At 41.9% G+C, this 19,445-nt stretch overlaps 1 long non-coding RNA gene across 2 annotated transcripts in view; it reads left to right on the top strand.

Annotated features, from left to right (window-relative positions):
• The window catches only part of LOC138845910 (uncharacterized), a 132,235-nt gene extending 125,502 nt beyond the window's left edge, over positions 1-6,733 (top strand). For both annotated transcript variants that reach the window (XR_011383228.2, XR_016222808.1), the window contains exon 3: positions 5,984-6,733. This is a non-coding gene — a long non-coding RNA (uncharacterized LOC138845910). The remainder of the gene's footprint in view (positions 1-5,983) is intronic.
• Positions 6,734-19,445: the final 12,712 nt, after the last annotated feature.

The following is a 19,445-nucleotide window of genomic DNA, read 5'->3' as shown; positions in this document are numbered from 1 at the left end:
AAAGTTCAGGATTTAGAAACCAAGATCTAAGAGACTGTGTCTTGAAGGCATTTTAAATTTTCTAATGGACACACTTATCTACTATTTAGCCTCTTTTAGGCTCATTTAAAAAAAAAACTGTTAAATAATGAAATAATGATAATGACTGAAAATACAATTTAATTTTAATGAGAAACTTATGTTAATTAATAGTGATGAGAGGCCAGTGCTGTGGCCTGGAGGATAAAGCCACCACCTATGGTGCCAGCAACCCATAGGGGCACTGGTTTTAGGTCCCAGATGCTCTACTTCTGATCTAGCTCCCTACTAATGTGCCTGGGAAAGAGCAGTAGATGGTCCAAGTGCTTGGGCCCCTGCACCCACATGGGAGATCTGGAAGAAGCTCCTGACTCCTGGCTTTGGTTCATCCCAGCTCTGGCCATTGCAACCATTTGGGGAGTGAACCAGTGAATGGAAGATATCTTTTTCTCTGTCTCTATGTGTCTACCTCTTTGTAACTCTGCTTTTCAAATAAATAAGTCTTTTAAAAAAAATCAATAGTGATGATAATAGTAACAATAAAGGAAATAACTAACTGCTTGGAGAAGAGAAAGTATGACTGTTAAATTATTCTGTGTTCATCTTCTAAAGAATTATGTAAAACCTAAAAAAAATAGGACCCCTACCTAAGTTATCTAGCTTTTATAATTTAGAAAATTATAGAATAACACTGAGATGCTTTCAGAGTCCAGGCTCAGGCACTGTATTTAAATCACTCTACTTTGTTTTCCATTGCAATATCCAAGATTGATGAAATCCATGCACATGGTCTCCCATGGTTACCCATTGACAGGGATTCAATTTTCAATTTGTTAAATGGGGTTTGAGCAGAAATGTAAAATAACAGTGTATAAATGGATGGAAGTTCATTTTCTCAGATAACATAAGTTTGTAGTGAAGTATCCAGCCACGGATAAAGTAGCTGTAATCGGTGCTATTTTCCAGAGGCCCATCTCCTTTCCATCTTGGTGCTGTCCTAGGTGCTGCCGTCATCAGCGCTGTCCCAGGTCACTCACCACTGTGACTAGGTTCCAAGTGGATGAATAGACAGATGCAAAGACAAAGGGCATGACCCATAATCTAGAAATTACACACTATACTTCCACTTCTCAATCCCTGGTAGACATTAGTCAGAGGCCTAAGATCGCTGCAAGTGAAAAGGGTGGTGGGGAAATGCTAAATTAAATGTTAGTTTTTAATCCTGTGGCAGTGACACAGAGGACGAATATCAAGGCACCATTAGCAGTTCCTGTGCATTAATTCTTGGGGTAACCTTTTAGTTGTAATTGCACTGCTTTGTTGCTTAAACTCTAATAGGTACATGTTTGTAAATTGAACATGAATCTGACAAGTTTCGAATAAATCGTTCATAAACATTTAGAACAATATCACGTGCTCACTCAGATTCTTCTTAAGCTCCCAAGGTAGCCACTACTCATCTTTGTAAATGAATGAGCAGTAAGAAGAAGACCATTGCATGGACGGGGGAAGAAGGCAATCAAATCAAACACCCTAATTCCATCCCGTGTCCTTTGAATGGCTCCTTATTGATTACCAGTCATTTCAGATCCTGGGCTAGACACTGCTGTAGAATGGTAAAAACAAGTTGCCTTGGTCTCTGCCCTCAAGAAAGGGGGTAAGGAGTGCCTCAAATAATCACACAAATAAGTGTGAAATTGGAGATGAGTAACTGCTGTGCAGGAAGTTAAATGGTGCCACGAGGACTTAAACTAGGGGTGTTTGCCGAGTGGGAGAGACCGGAGAAGTGAGAATTTAACAGCAAGCTGCTGATGAGGCCTCTCTGCAAGGAGGTTCACTTCTTGCAGCCACAGGAGATCCTGATGACAGCTTCTCCTTCCTCCTTCCTTCTACCCCATCCTCTCTCCTCCCTTCTCCTACTTTCCTGTTTTCCAGCCACCCTCCATTCCCATCCTCCCCCTTTCTTTGTCTGCTCCCTCCACCCTTTCCTCTCTCCCTTTGGTACCTCCTGCATTCCTCTTTTCTTTCTTTTGCTCCTTGCTTCCTTACCTTCTCAGATAGCTTGTGCCTGTCTCTATCCACACTGGGCTGTGCCATTGTCATGAAGTTAACTTGGCTCCAAGTCTGGGATTTGTTAACAGCCTGTGTGTAAGCTAATGCTCCATACATATGTTTAACAAACTTGAGACAGGCAGTAGGAGTTGGGGTGGAATTTACATGTGATGGGTAATTTGCCAAACAGGTTAACTTTCTTTTCTCTATATTTTGGCCACTGTTATTGTTGATGGGGAAAAATCCTTCATCATCTCACCATTGAACATCTGTTGAATTTCTTAAAGTGGATTTCTTAGTTCCTCTTTGCTGAATTCAGTCTCTTGTGTCAATGCTCAGTTTCTTTGCAGCTCTTGCCTCTGGCCAGTGTTCATCACTTCCTCTGCTTCCTGGCCTGTATGTCACCACTAGTAACACCTCTACCACCACAGCCCCAGCTGCTGGGCATTCAAAACCAGAGGAAGCTTCTGTAACATCACAGTGCTGGGAGGTGAGGCTCACTGGACACTGCTGACCTCTGACTGACAGGCATCTCCTCTTGTGGGCTCTTTGGGTGTGATCTCAAGTCTTGAACACTTTGCTGATGACCTACTTGTGAATGATATAACCTGAGCTTGCTTTTCTGTTTCTGATTAATTAATTACTTTGAGAAGCAGAAGGAGAGAGAGAGACAGAGATAGAGAGACAGAGAGAGACAGAGAGAAGCACTCCCCCTTCATCCACTGATTCACTTCCTAGTTGCCCTCTTTGGGTCTGAAGACAGGGTCAAGAACTCAGTCCAGATATCTCACATGGGTGCCAGGGCACCCTGTCACTTGGACTGTCCCTGCTGACTCCCAGGGTCTCCTAGGACTGGAGTGGAGCCATGTGTTGGGCCCAGGCACTCTGATATGTGTCCTGAGTGTCTTAAATGACATCTCCACTGCTGGGCCAAATGTCTTCCCCTTTCTGTGTTCCTTCTTAGCTCAGATAGTCCACGACCCCTTCTCCTAGATAGAGTGGCCGTAAGACCTCCCTTTTCTGTCCATTCTGCCCTGTCCAAGTCTCTTACAGGTGCTTATGATTCCCGAGATGCCCATTCTGATTCTTGCTTTGGGAAGTCAGCCTTGCATCACTCTGCTGGAGAATCATGAGCGTGCTGGTGAACTTACCTGCTTCGGTATCTTCTGAATGTACCAGTTGCACCCAGAGAAATGTGGGGGCCCCTGAGGGCTGTGAACAAGATGAGGGGAAGCAGAGACTATTTTGAGGCCCATCCATCTGACCCCTCCATTTAGCCATTTCTAGTCTTACCACACAGACTATGGTCATCAGTGTCTCCTTACACCCCAGTGTCCCTGAGGTCAGCATGCAGTCTTGGAAAGTGTGTCAGTGTGTGCAGCAATGACTTCCTTCTTTGGGAATTCGACCAAACCACTAGCAGAGTTTTATAGTTACTGTTCCCTCTTCCCCTCTTCCCCATTCAAACTCAGGCCCGCTTTGAGGGCTGAGTAGGGACGTTTTCTCTCTTTTCTTTAGACTTCTCTTTTATTTTTCTCTTACTCCCGTGAAAGAATTGTCCAAAATAATTTCCTGTTTCTTATCTTTCCCAACATGGTATCTGCCATCCATTTTTTTCAGAAATAAATTCTAAATTCTTAACTATCTTCATGGCGGAAGAGCAATATAGAGAAAATTCACGTTACAGGCAAGGAAAAGCACCATGTAGGAATATTTGACCTCTATTACCCTGCAGCAGAGAAGAGGTACGCATACTGCTGGACAAGGCATGTGGAGTCCTTGGGGTGGGCAGGAGTGGGGCCAGCGTGATGCGGCTGGAAAGGGGATAGCAGGTATCATGGAGACAGGGCTGGAGAAATGTGGGCCAGAGAGGAAGAGCCCTCTAGTCCATGTGATGGGTGTTTTGCTAGCAATGCTTGATGTTAGGGTTGGGGATGGGGATTGTCTTCCAGTTCCTCCAGAAATACAGGCAATAAGAGCAAGGAAAAAACCCAGTTCTTCTGTGCACCTGTATTTATTGCATCTTAAAATCTGGCCCCTCTGATGCTTCTGTGCAAGGACAGGCTGGGTGCTGACACAGGAAATCATGGATGAGCTGCCCTGGAGGCACCCCTGGGTTTGTGTATTGTGGGTTTTTTGTGTCACGTGTGTGTTTTCAATTTGCCTATTTCTGTCTGCTGTTGCCACCCTGCTGCTAGTGCTCTCTTCTGACAGATGGAAATAGGTAACAAATCCCAGGTCTGGATTTCACAGGATCTAGCAGGGCTGCCTCTCATTTTTCTGGCAGTTTTAGAATTTACTTGCTGGATCTGGTGACAGCTGAAGAAGAGGCCTGAACACACAAGAGGAGCACCTCCCAGTGGTTTGTGTGGCTGAGTTGTAGTTCTTTGCTGCAGTATGGCCAGGGACTAGATCACACGATGTGAGACAGCTAGGTATTAGCATGGTGGAAAGAGAAAGGGTTGGGACTTGGTGGAGCCATTTGTTTATGTGGGTCTGTATCATTTGTTGTTGCAGTTGTCTGTAAGAGACAAATATTGAAATTGGTTTTCTGTCTTCTGTGCGGTACATTTTCCACTTCAGAATAATATACTACCTCTGCCCAAACTCAAGCATTTGCTACTTCAGTGTCAGAATGCACTTTATCTTTTTTAGTAAGAGAAGATTTTTTTACAAGTAGTCTAATGAGATGGCTTATCCATGGTTTTTATTTCCAGGGGTTTTGTTTAAAGGTGGTCAGTGTGAATTTAAAGGACAGAATAAAATGGTTTGAAATTGCTAGAGGAAGTATTCTGGTACTTACTGAGAATAAATTAAAAAATAAAAATGCAAAGAAAACCCTTGTTTTCAAGTTTCTTATGTGTTTTCCTGAAACATGGTATGGTGTCACCAAGACAGTTGAGTGACTCAAGGCATCTGGGATCTGATCCCAACTTCAAAACGAACAGACTTCATAGCCTTGGACAAGTCTGTTGATACCTGAGTGGCTTTGCTTTCTGAAATTAATAAGAAGATCTGAATAGATGCTGTTTGTTTTCTTTCTGTGTCTGGTTAATTTTATATTTCAACCTGATTGGGTCACATGGTGCCCAGATATTTGGTCAAACATTGTCCTGGGTGTTTCCAGATAAGATTGACATTTGAACTGAGAATGGCATATTGCCTTCACAGAGGGAGGTGGGGCACATCTGGCTAACTGAAGGGCTGGGAAGAACCGAAAGGCTGCCCTGCTACAAGGGAGAGGGGGATTTTCTCCTACTGAGTGCCTTGAGCTTGGAAATGGTTTTCCCCTTTATTTGGCCTTGAACTGAAACATCGCTCTGCTGGGTTCTGAGCTTGCAGTCTGCTGTCTGGACCCACCTTAGCAGTTCCCCTCATTCTCAGACCCTCGGATCTGGGCTGGCTCCGTGCCATTGGCTTTCCATGGTCTCTAGCTTGGTCACTGCAGATCCTGCGACGGTCACCATGCACAATCCTGCGAGCCGATTCCTCACGCTGAATGTCTCTGTAAATATCTCTTAGTGGCTCTTACTCTCTGAAGAAGTCTGATCCATATGCTCACGATGTCTTGTAGCAGCTATCTTGGAAAATGAAAATGAAGCTCTTTGCTTGACACCATGGGCCTCCTCCCATGAAGCAGTTTTGTGTTTGCTTCTCAGGATGCGTATCTCTTCATTCTGAAAGGAAGGACGTGGAAGAAATGTACTGCTCGTTGAGTTGAACTGCGACACACACGTTTCTAACTCCTTTGAAAGATTTCTGAGCCTAGCACAGCCAACACAATCAAAGGATCGGATTTCCATAATTGACAAGGCTTTGGTATATAATTAGAGATCAGATAGAATGTTGTCCCTTAATCTTCTGTCATTTTGCTTCATTTTCCTTAATTGCCATTCACTTTTCCTGCCTTTAGGCTATTCCTGGTGGATGCAGCTTCAACGGGAAGAAACAGCTCACCTGGAATCCAGCCAGGTACACAGCTTTGGTTGCAAAGCCTCTTTCATCTTTCCAGGAGGCTGCCAACTACTATGTCTTCGTTTGCATTTCTGGAGAACATCAGCAGAGATGTGAACTTTGTGCTCACGTAGAAGAAATTGGGAGCAGGGTGGATATAATATGTTGGTGCTAAAATTATGAGAAAAATATACTATCATTTTAGTTGCTTGATTTTTTCAAGGAAATTCTCCAATATTTTAAATTCTGTACTTGTTGCTTGATGTTTGGTTGATAATTGAGCATTTTTTTGATAAACAAACAGGATACTTCCTGTTATTACAATATAGCACTGTAAAATAAGCTTCTTATTTAATTAGAGGGCTTAGCTAAGTTTTCCTTCCAAAATCCTAAAATTGAGGCTTTTCATTTCTATGTTTTATGTCTCAAACGTTTGAAAAATAAGCATAAATAATTAGCAGTTGATGGGAAATCATGTGAAATGCTCTTAGAGATGAGAGGCATGCAACAGCAAAGGCAGCAAAGGCTTGAGGGAATTACCTGGTATTTACAGCAAAACATGCATTTTTCTTCCAGTATTCCTGAAAAGTCCTCTGATGCTTGGGTGCTATTCCCTCTTCCCTCCTCGTGAATTTTAGTAATTGATTCATGTTTATACCATGCTTTATTAGTATAGACATGAATACAGAGATAATTTTATTATTAAATGAAGAAAATAAATTATAATGTCACTGAAATATCATTGTCATAGTTCTTATAACACATAAATGTTTTGCAAATAAGTGTGTATATTTACTTAGAAAGGGTCTTGGCCAGAAAACAGTGTAGTTAGTATTGCTAGTAAAGAAATTTAAAATGGTGTTAAAGTCATAATAATTGAAAAATCTAAGTCCAAAAGTGAAAATTTTCAAAGCTAGGCTATGCTTAGCTTCAGAGTTAGGTGAGTTATAGCTGAGTTATAGGTGAGTTATAGCTGTAACCTATTTCCAACTGTACACTATCAAAAAACTGAAAATGCTTAAATTATGAAAACATAGGAGAAAGTCAAAGATAATTATTGTTTTTGAGATACGAAGTATCTGTCTTTTCAAAATATTGTTTGCCAGTTTTTCTCAGTGTATTACTCAAATTTATTCTTTACAAGATCACCTTTCTAACAGTTAAAAAGGATAAGACCCTTATATATGAGAATCTTCAAGAAGCTCATGGAAGATACAAATGATGAAAAAACTGTGCACACATTTTCAAAATATTTTGTACCAAAGTGAACATCTTTTAATTCCATTTTCCATGAACTTTTTGAGGTAACCCTATATAACTTTGGTAAACTCAGCACTCTGAAAGACAATGAGTATGACAACCAATTCTTTTCTTTTTTGCTGAAAAGACTAATTTATTTGAAAGGCAGAATTAACAGAGAGAGAGAGAGGGATAAACAGAGCAGAGTCTTCCATCTTCTGGTTCACTCTGCAAGTGACTGCAACAGCCAAGGCTGAGCCAGGCCAGAACTAGGAGCCAGGAGCTTTATCTGGGTCTCCCATATGGGTGCCGGGGCCTGAGCACTCGGTCGCCTTCTGGTGTTTTCCCAGGTACATTAGCAGGGAGCTGTATCAGAAGTAGAGCTGCTGAGGCACCAACAGGCTCCCAAATGGTGTGCTGTCATTGCAGGTGGCGGCTTTACTCACTGCGCCACAACACCATCCCCTGAGACTCACTTTTTGATAAGGGGGCAAATGATAACAGATACATTGATATTATTACTTACCCACTATGCATATCACCCACCCCCCAACCCATCATTTTCTAGCCGTTTTCCCTGCTTTTGAAATACGATGTGACCTTGGCGAGTTATTTAGTCATTCAGTTCCTTATTTGTAGAATGGGGTAATAATAATATCTACCTACTAACGAACACAGGTAAAAGGAGGCCTTAATACTTTTAAAAACATGTATACCATAAGTGTGTAAAAGGATCTTTTAGCTGGAAGGTGAAAGCTGAAATCTTTGGTTGAGAAAATTGGAAAGTAAAGAAATCAATGATGCTGCCAGCTCACATCCAGGCTTGAGATGATGGAACACCTGCCACCTTATTCATTGCAATGTTTCCGTGGATACGAATAGGGAAAGCAGTGTGTGTGCAAAAGAAAAATAAGAGTGGATGAAGGGAAGGAGGGAAGGAGGGAAGGAGGGAGATGGAACGGGGGAGGGGGGAAAGAGAGGGGGAGGGGAGAGAAAGGAGAGGGAGAGAATGAGAATATATCAAAAAACATACTGAATATCCTTATGGGCCGAGTTATTCTAGAAAGTTCTTCATGCAGAGAAACCTTTCATGTCAGAATTGTGTTACCATTCTGGTTGTCAGTGTAGTCACAATTATTTCTCTTCTTTGAGGCGAATCAAGTAGATTTCCCTTCATTTGCAGATTGTATCAGGAGATCAATATTGTTCAGAAAGTGAGTCTGATGGGATCTTAGATTCAGAATTATCTTTCCTCCGATGAGCACATCACCATCAGCTCTCTCCGGGCTGGTGTGCAGCGAAGGCAAGCATCGCTCCGCTATTTGTGTGCCACCTTATTGCTCTTATGCACTTACTCCGTGCTTTTTTTGCATTACTCAGTTAACTATTCACTACAGTGCTGCCAAGATTTTAATCTTTTCCAACAATGCAAACACCCCAAGGAATTGTGTTTTCTTGTGTTAATTTCTCTTTGTTCTACATGTTAACAGCTACTCAGTCTTTGACACACAGCCCTTGCATACTTCCTTTTATTGTAGCATATATTGTATTGTCATAATTTTAATTTTCTGCGTACCCAGTTAGATTTTACACTAGTCACGATTTATTGGTCTTTTTCACTAAATATTCATTATCTGGTATATAAATAGGGATTCCTAAATATTTCCTAGATGAATGATTCATTGGATAAGTATCTATAAATTCTCTTGTCTGTATACCAATTAAATTTAGTAATAGGAATTCACGAAGCATACAAAGTGGAATAGATATTTCTGGCAGATCAAGGAAGATGGACAAAGGGAGGGGAGAGTATGATGTATTTCGGATTATTAAGGGTGTAGCAGTGGCATAGCACTGTGTGCCTCAGTACTCACCAGGGAAGCTGCTTATTCTTTTCTGTTTTAACTTTATTTTGCTGAAAGGCAGAGTTACAGAAAGGGAGTGTGTATGAGAGAGAGAGAGAGAGAGAGGAGAGAGAGAGAATCATCCATCTGTTGGTTCACTTCCCAAATGGCTGCAGTGGCTGGAACCAGTCCAGGCCACAGCCAGGAGCCTGGAGCTTCATCTGGGTCTCTTATGTGAGTTCAGGGACCCAGGCACTTGGGCTATCTTCTGCTTTCCCAGGCACATCAGGAGGGAACTGGATTGGAAGTGAAGCAGCTGGTGCATGAACTGATACCCATATGGGATTGTGGCATTACAGGGGGCGGCATCACCTGCTGTGCTATAATCCTGGCCTCTCCTGCTTATTCTTAAACACATTGCTCAAATATTATCTCTTTGAAGAAGACAGCTCAGACCTTTTCTCCTTCCCTTTATGTAAACATGGTTTTTGTTACTCTTCCTTTTTGCCATTGTTTTATACTGTGCACAGTTATGCCTTATTATTTAAATACTGTTACAAGTATTTGCTTGCCTACCTTCCATACTATTGGAAGTATAGAGGAGAGACTGGATTTTGAGGTTTGGCAGATGTTAGTGTGAATACTCATTTTGCTATTTATAGCTGGAAAATTGACATTAATCACTTAATTTCCTTAAACCTTAGTTTCTTTATCAGTATCGGGAAAATAGCACAGACTTCCCAACAACATTACAATCATGTATAGTATTCGCATAAAAGAAGCTCAATAAACCATTCCGCATTTCCTTCACCTTCTCTGAAGATAGCTATTGTGTTTTACTAATTTATTCCTAGTGGCTAGTACATTCCAAAGTCTAGGGGATACTCAATAGATAGATCTTGTTGAATGAACAAAACATGAGTTTATTTAGATGTCTAAGTGTGAGTGTGTATGTAAGAGTGGCTATTCAAGAGAAATGTGTCTGAAACCAAGAGCTCTCGGTAACTATTCTCAGTTTGGTATGTTAGGGTCACTGCTACAGTAATTCCCTCAGAGAGACTAAACAGCCGTGCTGTCCCAGGTAACAGAACAAGTTGGCCTGGATTCAGGTGAGTAAGATGCGAAGAACACTGTAAGCATTTCACTTGCCGACGTTGTTCCTATTGGAATAGTTGGGGAAATAATCACGCACCACTTAACCCAGCCTTCCAAGCAACTGCAAGTCATTTATCAGCCTCCCAAAGTTTATACATCTCCTTTTCCGGAGGAGGTGCACAGACAGTTAAATAAATTGAGTTGGTGTTAATTGTTCCTGGTCTATTATAAATCATTGAGTGAGTGCATATTATTAGCGGGGTTGACTCCACGTGCCATCCTCTTTTCATTCCTGAGTGTAATTGCTGATTACAGACTACTTCCAGGGAGGCTGAGTTTTGTCTTGGGGCAACGTGTGCACATGGATGCCTTATGCAGTTTCTCTACACATTAATCAGCCTGCAGTGCCGGTCATCATGCGAAGCAAGGTGCGCGCACAACTCTCCAGACCTGTCAGCATTTCAGTTCACTCTGGGTGTGTGGGGTGAATCAGATTTGCTTTTTCTCTCTTCCCCTCCTTTTGTTCCTCTTCCTACTATTCCTCCCCCGCTCTTCCCACTTGCCTCTTCCATTTTTTCTTTTATTGGTACAACAGTTTTTTACGGAGCCAAACTGCAGTTCTGCATGCTGACATCAAGGATGTGATTGAGGCAGATAAACTTTTCACCCTGGAAATCTCATTTTGGCTGATTACTACCTGTCAAGAGAGGTGGCTTCTCCTGCTACTCACTTAGAGTGTCCAATTACTTGGGAAAGCTTCAGCGCACCAGCGAAATAGAGTGGAGAAAGGAGATAATGTGGTTATGAGGGGATGACTCTTCTGGATCATTTATCTATTTTACTAATTGAGCACTCAATATTCAATTATAATTTAGTGGGTATGTAGCCTGATTGAATTTCCTTGTTCTGTACAGTCACATTTACAGGAATTGGTTTTATTATATAAAACTGTTAATTTCTAGCTGATTTTTAGCTATGTAACTTGATATTATTCTTAATTTTTTTAAATTTAAATGTAGAATTACCTTTATTTAGGAAACTGGTTAGTTCAAGACCTCTATATTTTTTTTTAAATACTCTTGGTAGATATTGAAGATTTTTATATCTATAATCCCAAAATACAATCTTTATATTTGCTTTCCTACACATGTTCTATATCATATTCTCTTCTGACAGTTAAGCAGCTAATATGTTCTTTTTTTTTCTAATGATTTATTTATTTATTTGAAATGAAGAGTTACATAGAAAGAGGGAGAGACAAAGACAGAAGTATCTTCCATCCACTGGTTCACTCCTCAAATTGTTGCAAGGGCCAGGGCTGGGCCAGGCTGAAGGCAGGAGCCAGGAGCTCCATCTGGGTCTCCCACAAGGGTGACAGGGACCCAAGCACTTGGGCCATCCTCCACAACTTTTTCCCAAGCCATTAGCAGGGAGCTGAATTGGAAGCAGAGCAGCCAGGACCTGAACCAGCACCCACATGGATTGCTGGCATCACAGGTGATGGCTTTACCCACTATACCACAATGCCAGGCCCCTCAGCCAGCATATTCTATGATCTCTTCTTATCCTTTAGGAAATCTCAATATTTGTTTCCATGTGTTCTTCTGTGAATGATACTCAATACAGTCAAGGTATAATTTTTAAAATACTGTGCATTAAATCTTAATTTCCACTGAAAAGTAGAAGAATCTAAAGGTTGGATTGAGATTGTTTTTTCCTCGGCCAGTTAGAAGGATGCATTCTACTGACTTAATGGCTGGTATTGCATTAATACAAAAGACATTTATAAATTCCCCGAAGCAGCGTCATACATGAGCGTAATTTCTCTATGCTGACAGCAGAGCTGTTGTGGATTAAGGAGAAGTCAAGGGCAAGCGTATGGCCCTGTGTTTGAGGGAGGCAGTGATTTCCTGGGTGCCGCTCCCTTTCCATTTGGAAGGCACGCTTTGCTTCAGCAGAGCTTGTCAAAGCTGATAGCCGGGCGCTCTGCCTCTGGCACTGAACTGATTCAGCATTTTAAAAGAAACATGAAAAACATCAACATTCTGTGTTTACACTTTGCCAATCGTTGTAAATTAGGAAAAAAAATCCCATTTTGATGTTGCATAGTTAAGCAATGCACACACCAGCATTTGTTTTTCATTTATTCACAAAGAATAATTGAAATGCCACTATCTATGTTATGTACTCAAAAATTCATCTCAATACCTTTGATATAGATAGTTCTACATCTGCTAGTGCCATTATATTCTTTTCCAAGTAAATATCAGATTAAATTAAAACACATTGTATAAATGGATATTTCTTAACAATATAGAGAAAGCCAATCTCTTTATGTATTTTCTTATAAACAATGGCATTGACCAAGGGGAAATAAATATTTAACAATACTCAACGTTATTTTTAAGAAGTAGCACCTTTCTCACCTAAGTTAAAGTAACATAGATACAAAAAATGGAAAAAAAATTGATTTTTTTATTGTTGTGGACTACACTATGTCTCCCCAAACTTCTTGTTTCGAAGTCTTAAGTTTCAGGGCTTCTGAATATGACTGGGTTCTGCAACAGCACCTTTAAGGAGGTAGTTAAGATTAGGTGGGTGATACAGGTAGGTCCTCATTGGTGTGACTGCTGTTCTAAGAAGAGGAACAGACACATTGCTGGGAGGACATAGTGGAGGGAGTCACCTGCAAGCCAAGGAGAGGGACCTTAAAGAAACTAAACCTGTTGGCAGCCTGATTTTGGACTTCCAACTTTCAGGACTACGAGAAAATATGTTTCTATTGTTTAAGGACCCAAGCAAAATTGTGCCCTCCTTCTTATTCTTTGAACAAAATGACTACTTCCGGTACTTGTTCCCTTGAAAGATGAGAGGAAGTTAGAGAAAAGTGAGGAGGAAGGAGGATGGAGAAAGTAGAGGAGGAGGAAGGGGAATGAGAGGATTACAGAGGAAGAACACTGATGGATGGGCTGAGAAGCACCATGCAGGAGATGAGCCATTACTCTCTCAGGACATAAAGAGTGACCAAGTAACAGCAATGGAGTTACTTGAAAATGGAATTTAAAAACGTTTATCCTTTCAAAAATGTTGACACCCACACATGGTTTTGTTCCTAAGGTGCATTTCCTGTGGACCTTTTGAAGATCCCTTGCATGCATGGATGTCAATGTGTTCCGCACCAAAGCAGACTTCTCTATTGCATTTTCCACACTGTTTTTTGAAGTGCCCCTGTATAGGCAAAAGCGAGATGGGAATGAGCCCAGGTATTTCAGAAGCTGTAGCTGTTCTCCCTATGCTTAATATGCTTTAGTCTGTTTTGAAAAAAATTAAAACTGTAATTGTTCTGGGATTTTCTACTTCTAGCACCGAGCTGTACTTTTCAAGTATATTACATTTGGGAGAATTCAATCCATTAAACAATCCTGAAGTATCTGCATGGCAGAATAGACAGTGCTTGTGCTTGAAGGAGAGTGTCACAGGAGGCAGCTGCTGGCGAGTGCAGTGATACAGGAGTACGGGGGCTGGAGAGGAAAATTGGTTTCCCTGGTTGGTAGTGGTTGTGGGTTAGTGGTGACAATGGTAGAATGATATCAATTTTAGTTTGCTCCTTAAATATTTTTATGTTCTATTTTTAGGAAGCATATTCTGCCCTAGATTTGATCTCATATTTACGTGGCCTCCCATCCCTTCCTAATGGTTTCTAATCTCTCTTCCTTCCCTTCAGCTGTCCTGCACGGGCTCCGTCCCAGTCACTAGTAACCCTTAGCTGACAAGGACGCCATCTTTCCTCATTCGGTTTGTCTCTAATGAACACGAAGCCTTCTCAAGTTCTCGACTTCTGGATTTCATGACCGGCTTTCTTGATTCCTCTCGGTGTTCTCTGAAAGGCTCTCTGCTTCCTTCCTGGACTCGCTGTCCATTTGCTCCTCAGCGCTAAGCCCTTCTCAGTTCTTTCTCCTTACGATTTTACTCAAACCAGGCAGGTGAATGCTCGTCTTACAGAGGTTAATTTCTGGTGTTTATCTCTGTCATCTGCTCTTCCAAGCGTAAAGTCACTTAAACTTTACTCTTTTCTGAAAAGATTTATTTTATTTATTTGAAAGAAGAGTTGCAGTGAGAGATAGAGACAGAGAGAGAGAGTCTTCATCCACTCGTTCACTCCCCAGATGGCCACAATGGCTAGAGCTGTGCCGATCCGAAGCCAGGAGCTTCTTCCTGGTCTCCCACGTGGGTACAGGGGCCCAAGGACTTGGGCCATCTTCTGCTTTCCCAGGCTGTAGCAGAGAGCTGGATTGGAAGAGGAGCAGCCCAGACTAGAACCAGCACCCATTTGAGATGCTGGCACTTCAGGCCAGGGCTTTAACCCACTGTACCACAGAGCTGGCCCCAGCTTTACTCTTATGACAGAGTTAGACAGTGAGAGAGAGAGAGAGAAAGGTCTTCCTTCCATTGGTTCACCCCCCAAATGGCTGCTACGGATGGAGCTACGCCAATCCGAAGCCAGGAGCCAGGTGCTTCCTCCTGGTCTCCCAAGCGGGTGCAGGCACCCAAACACTTGGGCCATCCTCCACTTCCTTCCTAGGCCACAGCAAGAGCTGGACTGGAAGAGGAGCAACTGGGACTAGAACCCGGTGTCCATATGGGATGCTGGTGCCACAGGCAGAGGATTAACCAAGTGAGCCACGGTGCTGGACCCTACTCTTATGTCTTTTAATTTCCCCCCTTTCTCCCTTACTATCACACCACTGTCTCAAATACTCTTTGGAGGGCACCCCTATTTCTACTTTTTCAAAGTCATCATTCTTCCAGTTTGAACCCTTTGGTACTGATTTGAATCCTCCTTCAACAAGATCAAGTACCTCACTCTCCCTGGAGACCATTCCATGAGGTTTCTCAGATCCGTTGGTTAGGAAGTTAGCCTTAGAGCCAGAATGCCAGGCTTGGAATTGCAGCTCCTCTAGTTCAGATCATCTTCTTTCTTCAGTAAAGTGGGAAAATAAAGCGTTACTTATAGCACTGCAACAGTGCCTAACCATGTTGATCTACGTAAATTGGTGCCTGATACAGTAATCAGTAAGTATATTCATCATCACCCTCTTCTTCTTTTTCTTCATCTATAATCCCCTTTCCATTTTCTTCTTGATTCAGGTTCTCATTATGTCTTCTTTGGTCTTTGATATATCTCTTTAACTGGTTTCTCTCATCCTCACTCTCTCTCTGTTCTATAAAACTTCATGATATATTTTTAAATTGATAGTCCAGAAGCAGAACCTGGGTCACTGTAGCCCTTACGTGAAAATATTTAGTTATTTTGTTATTAATCATTTGTGCGATGACAGACAAACCACCGGACCTCTCTCACTTTGACTTCCTCATCTTACCCTGAGGGGTAGGGCTGAATTCTCAGAGCAAAAAGATCGACTGTACCTTGGATTCCCCATGGCCCATACAGTGTAACACATCCCTTAGAAGGCCATTCAGAGAGCTTCCTGCTCTAGTTCCCAACTACATTCTCATCGGTATCCATTGTTCTCTTCCTCCCCTCCTCCATCCTCCTCCTCCTTTCCTTTTTGCCCTCTCTGATTCCTCTTTGCTAGTCACCAGGCAGAATGAAATATGGTACTGGGCATTCTCTGAAAACATCTGGTGCTGTCACACCTCCCTGAATATAACCATGACGTTCTCTCTGCTGGGGATGTCCTGTCTCTATTTACTGAACGAGATTCTGCCCTTGCCCCCATGTTCAGGTCAAAGCCAATGCTTTTATAAATCTGCCCCACAAATAAATCCTTACAAATAAATATGATTCTTTCCCCTCTGTAATCCCACGTGAGTGGTTGGTGTTCCATCATTGTTTATGTATCTCTCTGGAATAGGGACTCACTTCTCGTTACTGCAGTCCCTGTACTCAGTGCCAGTATATGCTTTGCCCATAGCCTCTGCCCCATGGGTATTTGTAGGATGAATGTGTGCGGTGTCTGGTGTCTGTAACATTTTGTGTGGCTCAGAAACTTCATAAAAACGCAGAGGCCATGGTACTGATATCTAAGAGTCCTATAACATAGTAAGCATCTTCATGGTGAGCTAGTCAAAGCGGGCCTCAAGTTGCGGCCAAAGGCCACGGAAAGTCTAGGCCATATAGAAAGAGTACTTTCTCAATGGAACTGATTTGTGGGCTTTTTGATTTAGCTCCATCAGGTGACTGCATATCTTCCTGCATTTAGCTGTAGGATTGGAATATCTTTTTCTACTGCCATGAAGATAGGTCCTGTATCTTAAATAACACTCATGGGAGAGCATCAACATGTGAGTCCCTTATTCACTGTCGTGTCCCTGGAGCCTGGCAAATGGTGGCTTTTCTGTACGCATTTTTGGGTGAGACTTATGACAGGTCTATTTGTAACTTGCACCCCGTGGCTGAGCAGATCCATGCTGAGACATATGGAGGCAGTTGAATTAGGGTCAACTATACAGGACAAACAACAAAGTCTGAATAAATAAATCTAAGCTGGGTAATTCTAAACTCTCCTTCAATTTAGAGATTTCCTAAAATATATTAATTTTAAACAAATGTCAGGGATTCTTTTTCTGATTGCTCAATTTCCAGGGACTTTCAAAGATATTAGGGTTAAAATACTTCTATCCTTTGATTTAGCCTGCATGCATTATTTAGAGCATCCTGGTGTTATTTGTCATCTAATGCCATCTGTCCTGTGAAAGTTAATTGCTCTTCCCTATTCTAACACAAAATCTCCATACACAGATTTGAAGTCATTGGATTATCTAGGATTAACATTCTACTTACTAACCCAAATTCTCTGATTTTCTGACTGCACAATACTTGCTCACAGGGTACGGTCAATTCTCTACTTGATGGAGAAAGAACCACAGTAGAAGGAACTTAAATATTGTGGCCAAGTTTACATAGCCAACTAAGAACAAAGGCAAGAATAGAAGTTGGACAAAGACACATCTGCTATATACTTACATATCCTTTGCCACACTTGAACATCTCTTTAGGCAGTGAATGACTTAACACCTGCTATTGTATTTGACAAAAATAAAATAAAATAAAATAAAATGATGTTTTGGCTTATGGAATGTTGATCTCAGTGATGTTCAAAATTCTCCATGTTTTGATATCATAAATGATTGCTCTGTTTTGTTTAGTCAGTGGATGCATTGGGAGACAGGTTTCCTAAAGAAATTTGGGAAATATAATTGTTATACAAACATTAGTTTTCCTCAAAGTCAAAATCATTAACATGAGGAGAGGTTCAAGGTTCAGCTGGCTCCTGAAGATCTTTGGTTCAGCTCATGATGTAAGCAATGCTTCTCACTGCTTTGTGTGCATTATTTTATGTTATCCATCCAACAACAACCAAAAATACATTCAATAGAGAACCTATCAGATGTCTCTCAAACATCAGGCTGTTTAACTTATAAACATTTATTCAATATGTCTTTATGTGTAAGTTCCCCAGAGTAATGTCAGATACTCTAAATAGTTGATGATGGGAAGTACTTTGGTGATATCCATAATTTAAAGAAAAAGCTGGGCTTCAAGCTAGTGCTTTAAGGGTTTTATGCTCCAACCCTGTTCTTTTAAGAAGTGTCTTGAGACCTGGATTTCTTCCAAAGAATCTGGTCTCTGTATCAAAAAATGTCCCCCACACAAAATAATTTGGCACTAAATTGAATAAACCAGTAGTGCTCTCTTAAAGTTTCCCCTGGGGGGCCGGTGCCGCGGCTCACTAGGCTAATCCTCTGCCTTGCGGCACCGGCACACCGGGTTCTAGTCCCAGTCAGGGCGCCGGATTCTGTCCCGGTTGCCCCTCTTCCAGGCCAGCTCTCTGCTGTGGCCAGGGAGTGCAGTGGAGGATGGCCCAAGTGCTTGGGCCCTGCACCTGCATGGGAGACCAGGAGAAACACCTGGCTCCTGGCTTCAGATCAGCGCGGTGCGCCAGCCGCAGCGCGCCAGCCGTAGTGGCCATTGGAGGGTGAACCAATGGCAAAGGAAGACCTTTCTCTCTGTCTCTCTCTCTCTCTCACTGTCCACTCTGCCTGTCAAAAAAAAAAAAAAAAGTTTCCCCTGGGGAATGGGCATTTAGCCTAGCGGTTAGTGCACCAGTGTCCCACATCTGAATATCTGGGTTCAGTCTCCAGCACTGGCTTCTGACTCCAGTGTCCAACAGATGGCGAGAGGCAGCCGTGATGGTGCCTCCCACCCAGATGGGATTCCTGGATTGTAGTCCTTGCTCATGGCTCTGGCCCTTGCTCAGCCCTGGATATTGGAGGCATTTGGAGAGTGAATCAGTGGATGGGAGCTCCATTGGTCTCTCTCTCTTTCTCTCTCTCACTATCTGTCTTTGTCTCTCATATAGACTTCAAAAACTTTAAAGTTTCCCTTGCAAACACTCCAAACTAGTAAATCTGTGTGTTCAGCAGAGGCACACACCCATTGATAGAAACACACAGCAAAAGAATAGCAGTGCCCAGATCCCGTACAATGCCATCCGTGCCATATTACTCAAATCAAATGCAAGGGTGTTTATTCCAGTTAACTCAATGTCAATTTAGTATATTGATATGGATGTTGACAGAGTACAGGATATATTGAGTATTCAGCACTCTGGGTATCTGGTGAGTTGGACCACCCATAGCCCAGTACTCACCCTATTAAATAATGGCCCCCATTGAACACTTTTAGCCAGTGGCCTCGTACCAGTGTGATTGTGGACTTGTTTGTGGCTTTATTGGCATCCTCATGACTTTTTAGTTAAATGACTTCTGACCTCTTTCCCCCACATGTCTGACTTTATACTTCCTTTACACATATTCAGATGGCCACCAAAAGGTCACATCTTACAGGAAATAAACCAACTTCCAAGTCATCTTGTACAAGTAGAGCTAAGATAGAAGGGATTCCCTAAGAGGTCCAGTTGTGTGGAACCTTTTCAGAGATGAATCATCCACCAGCTATGTACGGAACACATAAAACATGCTGCAGCTTTGCTCACTTCTACGGGGAAAATAAATATTCAAAGATCTCTACTTTTTAAACATTGCCATAATGAATCGTGATAAATATTTGGAGAGAAATGTGTATTTAGCTACAAGAGTGGGAAAGGGAATATCAGCGTAATATTTTCATTAGGAGTTTGCTCTTCTCAAAGGCCTAAGTATAGTGAAAGACAACCAGAACTGCCAGGAATAAGGCATTAAAGCAAAGTCCCTTTGCAT

The sequence above is a fragment of the Oryctolagus cuniculus genome, chromosome 16 (assembly GCF_051225735.1).
Source record: "Oryctolagus cuniculus isolate XC-2025 breed Fujian yellow rabbit chromosome 16, ASM5122573v1, whole genome shotgun sequence".
Lineage (NCBI taxonomy): Eukaryota > Metazoa > Chordata > Mammalia > Lagomorpha > Leporidae > Oryctolagus > Oryctolagus cuniculus.
The sequence above is the reverse complement of the archived record's forward strand: the minus strand, read 5'-3'. Positions and strand labels throughout refer to the sequence as shown.